This window comes from Etheostoma spectabile, chromosome 7 (genome assembly GCF_008692095.1).
Source record: "Etheostoma spectabile isolate EspeVRDwgs_2016 chromosome 7, UIUC_Espe_1.0, whole genome shotgun sequence".
NCBI classification, from domain to species: Eukaryota; Metazoa; Chordata; class Actinopteri; order Perciformes; family Percidae; genus Etheostoma; species Etheostoma spectabile.
Window position 1 is genome coordinate 13,312,990 of NC_045739.1, and position 12,916 is coordinate 13,325,905.

Here is a 12,916-nt window from a genome sequence, read left to right on the forward strand (position 1 = left end):
GTAAACATGTTATACCTCACTTTATTTAAAAAAAGAAAATAGGATGATTGTGAACCATTTAATGAGTTTAGATTTCTGCTGAGTAAATACCATGCTATTTCATGCTTACAGGAAATCGGAAAATCGGGTAAGTTGCTTTGTTTATAACATTGTTTTACCCACATTTCTCTCCTGCTGCAATGTTCATTTACAATTAAGCATGTGTAGCAAGTGCATAGCATAAATACACTGTAAAACAACCACATTAAACATGCAATATTAAATATGCATTTAACAAAGTGGTAATTATAAATTAATTATAAAACAAATTAAAGGGATGTATTTCTCTGAAATATAATAAGGTAAAACTAAAACACAAAGTGTGAAGAGCATCAAGGTGGGTCTTTTAATCCCAGTGTGTTGAAAAGAAGCAATTGCCTTTACCTACAATTATAAAATATATTTACAGTATCTACCAGTTTTGCACATGAGAATTGTTCTGCTAAATTATTCTTGATTAAGCTGATGGTGGAGAAAATCAAAGGTAAATTCCCAGAATAACTGATTTCACCTTAACAAGTGAGCTTCACCTCATTTATACGGTGTTAGTACCTACAATTATTGCTGGCAGAAGAACAAATGTAAATTACAATCAAATTCCACATTAGCAATGCTTCAGTGATTTTAACTGCACAAAGGAACAGACGGAAACTTGATGCCATGTTGAATTGCTCTGCTGCAAAGTCATTTTCAAGAGAAATGCTGGTCAATCTCTGCTTAACAGCAAAACAACATGTGTCCAACAGCTTTCCATTTAAAAACTAATGGAGCTGTTGCATCGAGATGTTGGACAAGTAAACCTGAATGACACCAAAACAGCTGGTGAGGGGTGATGATTATGAACTTCTGCACGACGGGGTTATATAAAGCAGAACAGACATACAAGTACGCATTCATAGACTTATTCACAAAACACACATACACACACTAACCTCTCAAGTGAGCACCTCCATAGCCTTCTCTAATGTTTTTTTTATCATGTTTGATTCTACTTTCCTTCTCTGTGTGTCTACCCTTTAGTCTGGCCAATTTAAGTGGCCAGGTGTAGCCTCTTCTGAATAGCTAACACAACAGCGCTCCAATCACTGTGTTCGCACCAACACCACAATCATATGCACCTAATTATTCTGCTTTTTCACACTGTGGGACTGAAAACATCCAATCAGCTATCCAATTTTTCTTCTTTGAAACGTTGAGACCGGTTTCTGCTGTCACACTGATATGCAACCTTCACCACTTTATTCTCTTTGAGGAGATATTTTACTAAGCCAACGCTTTTTGTCACATCATTTGATTGTTAAATAATGTAGAATAGACTTACTGTAGGGCAGCTATAATCTATATTTTTATAATAATGTATCAAATATCAATGTGAAGGGGCTCACTTGTAGAGATGAACCGGCAGAGAATTATCACCTGAACCTGCCCTCAGCTTTACAGAGTTTTATAGTGAGTTTCAGCTTATTGTTTAGCTGTTAGTTATTGCAAGTTTTTGCCTAACTTGTGGTCAAAGGGTTGACAGTAGTGCAGAAAAAGTATTGTTCACTATGATGTTGTTAGGTCAAGCCACTGACCCACATCAATGCCTTGGGGCTATCTATCCCCAAGTCTAGCTTAGCTGCCGGTTGACAAGACTGAATGGGGTCAAAAAGTGAGGTTATTGGGATTGGGACAAATGGCAAATCAAAGTCAAGCTTCGGTCTTTTGTCTGTGATTTAGTGTGCCCTATGGCTACTTTGTGGCTACAGCTGAACAGGAAGCATAATAGGATGCAGCTGACATTTTCCCCAGCTAGATTGGAGATGCACAAATACATGCCAGTAACAACCAGTATGCCACAATATCACCACAGTAATCTATGTGCTAGCCAACGCACTATAATTACAACCATCTATTTGATTACATACCATTAAATCATTTAGCTGATGTTCATATTATGAGGTAATCAGCGAAGATATGACCACCTAGTACACACCTTCTCTCACCACACACTGACTCCCCAGTCAGAGTTGGCCGGCTCAGTGTACCAACCTATCTAATCAACCTCCGCCTCACTCACCCCCTCTCCACCACCACCACAGCCTCTCTCAGCCATTCTTCTACTCCATTGAATACAAAGCCACTCGTGCCTCTCTTGTTCTCTACTCAAGCTGAATCATTGGCAGTGACAAACATCATTACAATGTTCCTCAATGAGCGCTCCACCTTTAGCTGCATGTTGTAGCCTGCGGGGGTCTCTTCTCCTGAGTGGGATCTATGTGTTGCTGGACTATGTTTGTATACTCGCAGTTTGAACGTCCACTCCAGTGAATCACACATCTAATTCACTTCCCTGTCTGCTCTGTTTTTTTCGAATAATATGCATCAGATGGAAGATTTTGGGGGGAAGAAGATTGACATCATGTAGCATTTTCATTATAAGTTAGTGACGTTCTGGTGACTCTTAGATGACTGATTGCTGAGAATACAAATGAAAAAAAGAAAACGTTAATAAAGCACCAGATTAATGTTTCCTTTTAAGAAAAATTGGAAAGACACTGCACAGTGATTTAAGCAATAAGGAAGAAAAAAAGGTTCCAGGACTCAAGATGAATGGGTAGATTGGTACTCTTAAGATGTATGTTCTACTCACACAAATTAGACTAAATACATAAATGAAAACATGTTTTTTAATTACACACACAGTATTTGTCAATAGATGATGTAGAATCACAAGTTCAGCCCTGTCTCCTAAAACTGATCTTTCTTCACAATGAAACAGCAATCTCAATTACTTTTCGAAGACTTAACATACTACATAACTTAAATTACGTAACAAACATTCTTATGTTAACCCAAATCATTGTTTTCTAGATCTAACCAAGTAGCTTTGTTTTAAATTTTCAACAATAACCAGGTGTTTCAAAAGAGAAACCGCTTCACAACGTGCGCCGGGCACTGGAAAATACGTTTACCTTTAAATTGAGAATAGACTCTGTTGTAAGGGAAAGTCATTGTTCAGGAGACAGGCTTGACAAGTCATAATGTTTGGCCAGTGGTATCTTATGCTCATTTGTATGCTGTGGAGTTGATGCCTGCAGAAAAAAGGATTTAGTGAGTAAGTAATACATTGTGTGGAATCAAAGCTTTGATGATTTACAACACAAATTGCGGAACTGCTGCAGATCCATTCTATACCAATCTAGTCTCAGCATTTTTGAGGATTTTTTTTTTTTTCCAATGCTCACCGTTTTAGTACACCGTGTTAGTATCTGTCCATTAGACAACTGCCTTTCCATTATATAGATAAAAATGTAAAAACATATTCTAATGGGTTTTAATGTAGAGGCAATATGTACACACAATATATAAGTATGTGTGTGATTATGTTAAAGGGTGCTATGCAGTTTTGGCCATTTCTTTGCTGCTTGGAGGTTTTCTCTATAGAGCTCCCCCCACAGCTTTTGAATAGATATTTGGCAGCTCCGATGTTTACTTGTGTCTGACTCCTCACTCAGTCAGTCTGCCATTTCCTCTTTCTCTGTTCCTCCAAAAATGCTTTCCTAGCTCTCTCCTTTTTTGCCGGCTTAGCCATGATGACGAAAAACTCCATTACTGCCTTGTTAGCCGGTTGCTGAATGGTCGTATATGTGCAGTCCCGTGATGCAATTTGTTACATCGCAAGACCTGATATCACGCGATCCTTCGTGATGCTGAGGCCGGAGACTCGCAGGCCGAAAGTTGTGAGGGTGTTGGAGTTGGACAGCCACCATTCAACTCAAAAATAGTTTAGATAACCATTACAATGACTCTGAAGCTGTTCAGATAAGGTAAATTGAGCTGAAAAATAACTGCATAGTTCCCCTTTAACTTAATAACAAAACATCCTCTAATTCTCTAATTTATTGGTGTTCTACTTATAGTAAATTACAGTGTCTTTATAATTGAAGTGCCCCAATATGCATGAAATATTAATCCATGGTTTATTAGCAGTGTCAGGGGTTTAGGGTTAGGGGTTTAGGGGGTTAGGGGGTTAGGGTAGGGGTTAGGGTTAGGGGGTTAGGGTTAGGGTTAGGGGGTTAAGGTTAGGGTTAGGGGTTAGGGTTAGGGTAGGGTTAGGTTTTGTTCGGATCCCATTAGCCTCCCCACGCGTCCGACGACTACGCAGGGTTAGGGTTAGGGGGTTAGGGTTAGGGGTTAGGGTTAGGGTTAGGGTTAGGGGTAGGTGGCACGGGCCACCGCATGTCACTCACTTTCCAATCCACTAAAGCGTTTATCCCTCTGTCTAGAGGGTTAGGGTTAGGGGGTTAGGGTTAGGTTTAGGGTTAGGCGTTAGGGTTAGGGGGTTAGGGGGTTAGGGTTAGGGTTTGGGTAGGGTTAGGGTTAGGGTTAAGGGGTTAGGGTCAGGGGTTGGGGTTAGGGTTAGGGTAGGGTTAGGGGTTAGGGGGGTTAGGGTTAGGGTTAGGGTTAGTGTTAGGGTTAGGGTTAGAGTCTGTTGGGAGCGTGTTCATCACAACAGAGCTGAGTTTGGAGTAAGTCTACTGCAGGCTGTTTCAAGTACATACTACTGAGCTCCAAAGAAAAGTCATGTACTGTCTTAATAGGCAGCCTTTTAATACATTCAAAAAAATTATTATTTTATTGATGATTTGTAAGACATATGTACACGTGTAATTCTGACAGCACCATTAATGTTGCTAAAATTCCAGATATAAAATTCATATTGGGTCTCAACCACAAACAACACATGTTCACGCTTCTTTATGCTTCTAATGTGGGTTTTTGGAGGTACATCAGTGCTATTGCTCTGGTTAGGAAGCATTTGGTGACTTTGACCTTTGCTAACCTTGGCAGGAGGATGCTGTGACCAACTGTGAGGCCGGCTGTCCGTCTCTCACTGGGCCCTTTTCTTTAAGGCCTGGAAATGTTGCCAACACATTCCTTTTTTCCGATAAAGTATATATAAAGGAAATGGAACATGCAGTCATTAAGTTAATTAGGACAACAAATGTTTTAATAACCACAAGAAAATGATGACCACTCTGTGACTGCATGGAAACAATCTTGTTTATGCTGCTGTTGTAACTACCTTGTTAGTGCCATTATTGTACTGGGACAACAGAGGAACAGAGATGTAAGCCCCTGCAGGGCGGTGGTAGCTCTGTGCTCTGGGATCCTGTGTCCACTCTGTTACAGAGTCCAGGAGGTGGTGTGACACATGTATGACAGGTGGATTGCCAGGTGTCCCAGTTGGTGGCCAGTCTTTTATGTACTCAGGCCTGAGATGTCGCAAACAGTGTTTTTAAACAAGTGCATTGCATTTTCAATTGCCAGTTTTAGCACACTGTGTGTTAAATTTTGCTTTTATCAAATTTCGAAAAATGCATAAGCCTCCTTAAATTACAGTTTTTTACAATTACTTTGGCAATAATTTCAGATCCTTGACGTCATATTTCAAAAGTCTAGATACAAAACTCACAACCAATGATCACTAACACTTTGTTTGCTTGGATGCAATATACATAAACCTAAAATAATTTGTTAATTTAACAAAAATCACCTGTTCAATATAGCGCAACTTAACATCAAAGTGCTACGACTTCAAAAAGCAATTCACACATTACATTTCAAATGTTTATCTATTAATTTAATTACAGTGATCAGTAACTGTTGCATTACTCTGAATGCATAGTTGTATGTAGTCAGAAACAATATTCCTTGTTTAGATCATGAAAGTTTCAATATACCAATATATATTGTCTGCAATTAGCGTAGAGCATAAACAAATTAGATTACATTATCTGGATTTAATATTTCATCATCATTCTTTACTGTAATGTACTACTGTTTATCAGACACTATTTCTATGTTCCCATGTACCACCTTTACTGTAAAACTATTTACAGTATTGACAGTACTGCACTGTATGCATGCAGGCCCTTGGAATATGGAGCTAGATTTGTTTCTTTATTACATGCGAGAATATAAATAATCTAAGAGAAATACATGTTTGAGAGAACAAGTAAAAAAGCATCTTGTGAGAGAAAAAAAAATATTTGAGAGAAAAAGTTTCCTACCAATAGCAAAAACATCTCTCTCAAAATACTTTTTTAAACTCTCAAATATATATTTTTTGCCATCAGTATATACATACAGTTTTTTTCCAAGACGTTTGGCTAATTGCAATGTAGATGAGAACCTGAACCTGTGGCCAAATCCACATGACAGAGTTGATAAAGATGTAGAAACACAGTAATCACTTCTTTGCTTTGCTTTTTACAGTACAAGCAAGTTGCGGTACACTGCATTTGATGTTTTACACTACTGTCTTTTCTTTTGTATTTCCTAGCTAATTATTTAGCTTTGATTAAAATAAACCTATGATGTGATTGTACCGTATTGTTTTTCATAATTTTTCACATTTTGCTCACTGATTCCGCTGTGTCTGCAGTATTCTCTACTACTGCAGTGCTTTGACAGGGATGTATTTTCTTCTAGTACCAGAATGAAACATGTATCGCCTATTTTGTACTACAATATTTAATGATTGTACAAACAATGACACAGTGAAACTATGGGTAGCTTGTGTGTGGGTGATCTAAAGTAACGTTTCAATGGTGTTTCACAATAAATATGTTTTTTGAACCAATGATTGTTCAGTTGCAAGATTTCTTTAAAGATATGAATGCACAATGTAATGTTTTGAAAATTTGACAGCCTGTGATAAAAGTGATGACCGTTTTGAGTTTTTGTGTCTAGAGTTTCGAAAAATTACGTCAAGGTTCTGAAATTGGTGCCAAAGTGATTGTAAAAAACTGTATAGTGACATCACTTTAGTAAAATTACATAGCATATGGCACATGTTTTTGTAATTCCTGAAAAGTAGCTCCATTTGAAAATACAGTATACTCTAATTATTCATGTGAAAACAGCTTCCCCTTAGAGGCAAGGACACACTAAGTGGTATGCAAAGTAGAAAGCTGACATGACTCTTTAAATCTAATGTTACTGTGTGTGTGTGTGTGTGTTTGTTTCTGTGCGTGCGTGCATGCGTGCGTGCGAGTGAATGCATTGGAGGCAGTACACCTGTAAGCTCTGCACTCACTGGAGCAAAGCCTAGAACAAGCATAAGACATATCCCTCAGACTGTGAACGGTGAACACACACACACACACACACACACACACACACACACACACACACACATTTCAAGAAGACAAGGCATTGTACAGTGCAGGCATGAATTACCATCTTGATCATACCCACAGCAGCCGCAAATGTCATGCAAACCTATTGTTCTGTCTAATATGGAGGTCACCTTCAACAAGACAACACGTCTAGGTGTCTGCAACTGTGATGCTTTGCTCAAGCCACGAAATGTTTTTTCTTATCCACTGCAAATGCTTATTCATCAATCGACAGCGGAGAATCCGGTGGCTGTCAAGGGTAATCTTATTGTTCTGCTTCCCGCAGAGGTTGTTGGGTTCGAGAGATCTACTGTAAGCACAAGGTGCGGAATTCCAAAGTCCACTTAATGCAACATTGATGCTGCTCTCCAAGCACAAAGTTTATTTCTAATCAATTGTAAAAGATTAGTCATTTCATTGACAGTCTAGCTTTTAGTATCCCAGGCTCTTTTGTGCATTGTCCAATATTTCGTGCAGATTAAATATTGATTTTTATACATTTTGGAACACAGTGAAAAATGTCCCCTTAAGTTGGATTATATGGTGCATTCATTTTTCTGATTCCTACAATTTGACTCAAGTAGTGAGATTATGTACTTTGTACTTGTGGCCTTTGAATTCTTTAATTATTTGAGTATTCCACAAGCCTTCCTCAAAACACTTGTCCCTAGCAGTGATGAAACTCTGCTAAACTTACTTTCCAGTGTGCTAAGTCCATAAAGCAATCAAGCATGAGGAGAAAATAGACAATCACCAAGAGAATATCTCATGCTGATTTGCTTGCCACGCTTATCCAAATAGTCTGGCTCCTTATCAAATTGGATTGGTTTATTTGAATGGGAGTGAAGTCCCTTTTGGTCAGCAGCAGAAGATTAATATTGATTTAATCTGAAATTGTTAAATATGGGACAGATGGTGACTGTAGGAAGACCTTGAATCCTGAATCCATTTCCTATACAGTAAGACAATGTGTTCTTTTGGTGTCTGTCATCCTTTCTGCACAGAGACAAGCGATCTGGGGACTATCAAAGCACAAGGGCTAAGCAGGATTTTAGTGTGAAATAGTCATAGCTGTACACCTCTTCTGCCTCTTTACATTGTAAGACCAATCATTTCTCATGCAACACTGAAACCTCTGAGAATGTGTAGGGTATTTGCAGCTCCTGCAAAACACAAGATAATGCACAAAAATGCTAGAACTCAGGGGACTACAGTAGACAGTGTAAAACCTGATGATATTAAATTAATGTCTATTTGAATACTCGTTGTTTTCCTGGCTATAATATTTTTAATAAACCATTGCTTCTCTCATCTTCACTAATATGCTGCTATGATTACAATAGATGTTGCATGTAATAATTTATCTTGGGTGAGTGATGTTACTGATTGTGAAAAATGAGAACTGGTTGGTTTAACTGTAGAACAGAAGCAGTTTCAGCATCCATATCCACAGCTCATTAAAAGCTCTCTACTTGTGCCAGTAGATAATTACAAAGGATTTACTGCAAGCCCTCGCCTTGGAATAGGGTAAGCCTCATCAGGGCGTGTCAGCTACCTGTTTTGTAGGTGATCACAGCAAAGTTGACAGAGTCACCACAGATCAAGTTCAACTGAATTTCTAATTGCAGATATAAGCACTGTAATGACGTGGCCTTTGCTTTCATCTGTGTACTAAACTCCAGAGTATCCACAAGTGCGCTACAAGCTTGATGCTTGCCTTGTTGTTATTCTTGTATCCCCTTGACCCACACACAGGAGCAGCCTTTGAGCCTCTGCAGATGCTGGTGAGAGCTAGGAAATCAATGCACTCAAACAGGGATAAGAGGGACTTGGTTTTGGATAACTCAGGATGGCTTAGTGTGCATTATTCATTAGACAGGAGAGATAGAGTCACAATTGCTGCCACTGCAGAGGTGTACTGGAGACAAAGAATAAGAAAGCTTAACCATATCACTCCCTAAATCTCATAGCAGAAGTGCTGCAATTCTTGTTGTTTTGCTTTCTCTGGCCCCTTCTGTGTCGGAGCAGGTACAATACAGCTTCTGACAGTGTAGTAAATCCGTTTGAAATGGAAACTAGGACAAGGCCTTTTCTTTACCAGGCATGCAGCGTTTTGTAGTTGGATGTGGTAAGGACAAAGCTGCTTACTGTATGTACACATACACATGTATGTACAGTATGTATGTATACATGTAATCTTATAAAAATACTCCAGGGAGGAAGACCTTGAGCAGCTAAACAATTGTGGACAAGTGGAAACTTGGACAAGTTGAAACGTGAATAGGCAGTCACTTGCATAGCACCATGAGAAAGTCTTATCAAAAGGAATTATGTGATGGTATATTGCAACTTGGCATATTTCCCATAAAAATGTGGCTATTTTTCATGATAACTGCACCTCCATTATGGAATTTTGTAGAATTTTCAGGCAAGCTGCAAGACGGAAGCTTTCCATATAAACATGATTTTGTCTTTGGCCTAACAAACCTGCATATTCATCTGCATGAATGCCAGTTTGTTTACATGTGTGAGGCTGCCTGTTGTTTTTAAAGGAGCTAAATGCAATGGCGGATCATCCCTGGAACTGGAAGAAAAGGCCTATAACAGCTGGAACAAATTGTCAGCTCTCCATATGCTACAAAAACATGCAACATGTATAAAGCATCTTTATGTGAGGAACTGCAGTATATGTGATCCATCAGCAATAAACAGTAACTAGTTATGCATTCTCCTTGACCCACTATGATCCAACATTACAATGGTAGCGTTAGCTGAGAGATCCCTCTGCAGTGAGCCACGTTGGCCACGTTTATGGGGAAATACGGCAGGTGCAAATATACAGTACCAGATTGTTCCTCTAATATCCTCATGTCAGTTGATGCAAGATTTCTTATTGAATGTAGGCGTCATCACAGCAATTTCTAATTTGCATTTCACTCAGAGAATGACTTCTTTTCAAGGAATCTAATCAAAAGCAAGTGTGTGCCTACTGTAAGTAGCGAATTCAACGCTATATAGAAGAATGTGTTGACATTTATTTAAATTACCCAAGCTCATTAAGTTCAGGCTAAATATATCAATATATTAATTATGTCGCTCCTATGGAAAATGTACCCGCAAATGTGTGGCCTTCTTATACTCCAAGAGAGTGGCATACATACACATAAATATAGGAACAGTATAGAAGAGCAATGACATAACTCTCCCATACACCTCTCACATACAAATGATTGAAAACACCTCAAGGGCATTCATTTACACACACATTTGCACGTATATTTTTGCATGCATGCATGCGCACGCACACACACACACACACACAAACACACACACAGACACACACACACACACACACAACTTTTTTTCTGATTTGAATGCACAACAAAGATTAAAAATGTCATCTTGTCACTGTTAGTTTGTTCTTTGAAGAGGTAACTCTTTCTTCAAATCTAGAATATTTCCTTACTACCTTACTACCACACACACACACACACACACACACACACACACACACACACACACACACACACACACACACACACACACACACACACACACTCACAAACAAAATTCAGAGGGAATTTCTTCATGCAGGTTTTGCTTTGATTATGGTACATTCAGTGGGTGATTTGCCATATTTCCTCATCCCCTTTCACATCGTTCACTGGTTGCATTGAGACAGCTGGGTATAGGCACTGGATCATAGACACACTTTTATAAATAAATTTACCAAGTCTGGCAGCAGAATAACTTTGGATCAAAATAAGTTTGGCAAATTAATTCTGCTAATGCGTCATTGTATTTGATGTGTTTGGACAGGCAAAGTATACATATCTTTGTCATCATGTGTAAAGGCTTGTGCTTATAAGGAAAGTTATTGTGACACATACCATACCAAAAAAGCAGATTGAAATAAAAAGTTCCAATATCCAATAAAGATTCAAATTCATGACATTTGAAATGGCAATAATTGATTAATCTTGAAGTAGCCTGAGTCTCCTCCTTTTAGGGGGACAACTACCTCCATTTCATTGTTCAAGAACTCAGCTTTTCTAAGTGAGAAAAATTGGCTCAAGGTCAAATGCTTTGGAAAGACAGTCATTAGAGTGCAGCAAGTGAAGGCTGGTGGTAAAAGAGAAAACCTCTTGATTTTTCTGTGCGATATCTCACACACAGACAATTTGGCCCGTGGAGCCAGAAGTCACAAGTCATTTCAAACTAACATGAGTAATTATAAAAATTATAAAAAAGTCTTCTCGCTGTTTTTTTGTCATAGGCTTGCTTGGAATTAAACAAGTATCTCAAACGAGTATCTTTGTGAAAATACTTATTTTGCTTAATTAAGCTCATGCCGATTAAGCTGCAATCATTAAGACTGCCATTGAGCCCAGGAGTGCTTTTCTGACATGGAAACTGGCAAAAACTATGATCTTTCAGCACAATAATTATTGCACACCAAAAATATCTGGATCAACTTAATTTCTTTATTCAGTTGTGCAAACATTGTGACTTTTTTACGTTTTGCTCATCAGATGATCAGCAACAGCTGGTATAGTTACAAAAGTTGAAGCTGATGCAAATAGAATAGCAGAAGACACAACAGTATTAGGCCTACAAAATACATTTCATACTGACAGAACAGTACAATACTTCACTTAGACCATTTGGCTCTACTGTATAAAAAGGTGTGTATCCATTATATGACCCTCTTTCCATCAGCTGTTTTAATTAATAATGTTGCCTCCTCTTGAGTAAAGTAAGACTCTTTAAAACCAAGAAACGTGAAAGTGAAGGCTGACCCATAGCTTAAACGTCTCTTAAAAAAGTGTGTTTATAACAACAAACTTCTATCAGCAAATGTGGTTTATAGCAAATGTCCCACCAAAATTATTTAGTATCAACATAATGGTAAAACATTTGCAGTATGTTAAGTGCTATCACAAGATGTTCAAACAAATGTATGTTGTGTTTAAAACAATATCCACTCGTTGGACACGCAATCAGAAGTGTTTGTTTATTTTTTTTTAAGAATTGAAATCTTTGCAGCAGAATCAGAGATGTCATCTTTCTTTTATTCCATGCATTCTTCCTTCTCAAATCCCAGTGCCTACATTACCCATCAGGTATATTACCAGCAACAGTTTGGTCAGAGATTCGGCTGTTATCCTACAGTAGTAACGGCTAATGTAGCTTCGAGAAGCAGGCTACAGAGTGCTGGACACCTCACCTCCTTCTAACTCCACACCTACAATAAACCTTAGCCAGACAGCATTTGTGCCTTCTTCAAATTTGATTTGGTGGCATAATACTCATTGATGCTTTATGTTTTTTTGGATCATTGATTTTGTCTTATGTTTAAAGTATGTTCTCATCAGAAAGTCACCACTTATTTGCACACAAAGGACACTCTTTCCCTTTTGTCAGAAAGAGGACTCATACAGACTCTTCCTAGTTTGCCTACACTGCCAAGTGGTGTATACAGTCAACACACGCCCAATAGTTTTTGCTTCTTTTTATTATACCTTTCAACACTAATATCCTGGACCTGCTACACAGCAATGTGTTGCAGCTTGACATTGCCCCCTCAATGAGTGGGAGGCTATTGGACTTTGTGACAGACCGATGCAGCTAACTGTCAAACCCCAGGCTGCAAGCACAGGTGTACTGAAGGAATGTTTATTTTCTCCTCTTCTACACCTACTGAACAACTA

At 38.5% G+C, this 12,916-nt stretch overlaps 1 long non-coding RNA gene across 1 annotated transcript; it reads right to left on the reverse strand.

Moving 5' to 3' along the window:
* Positions 1–1,090: 1,090 nt before the first annotated feature.
* LOC116693029 (uncharacterized) lies at positions 1,091–3,885 on the reverse strand. Its single transcript, XR_004332832.1, has 3 exons — positions 3,783–3,885; positions 3,696–3,705; positions 1,091–1,101 (listed from the first exon to the last, which is right to left on the reverse strand). It is a non-coding gene; the product is annotated as an uncharacterized LOC116693029 (long non-coding RNA).
* Between the last annotated feature and the right edge of the window lie 9,031 nt (positions 3,886–12,916).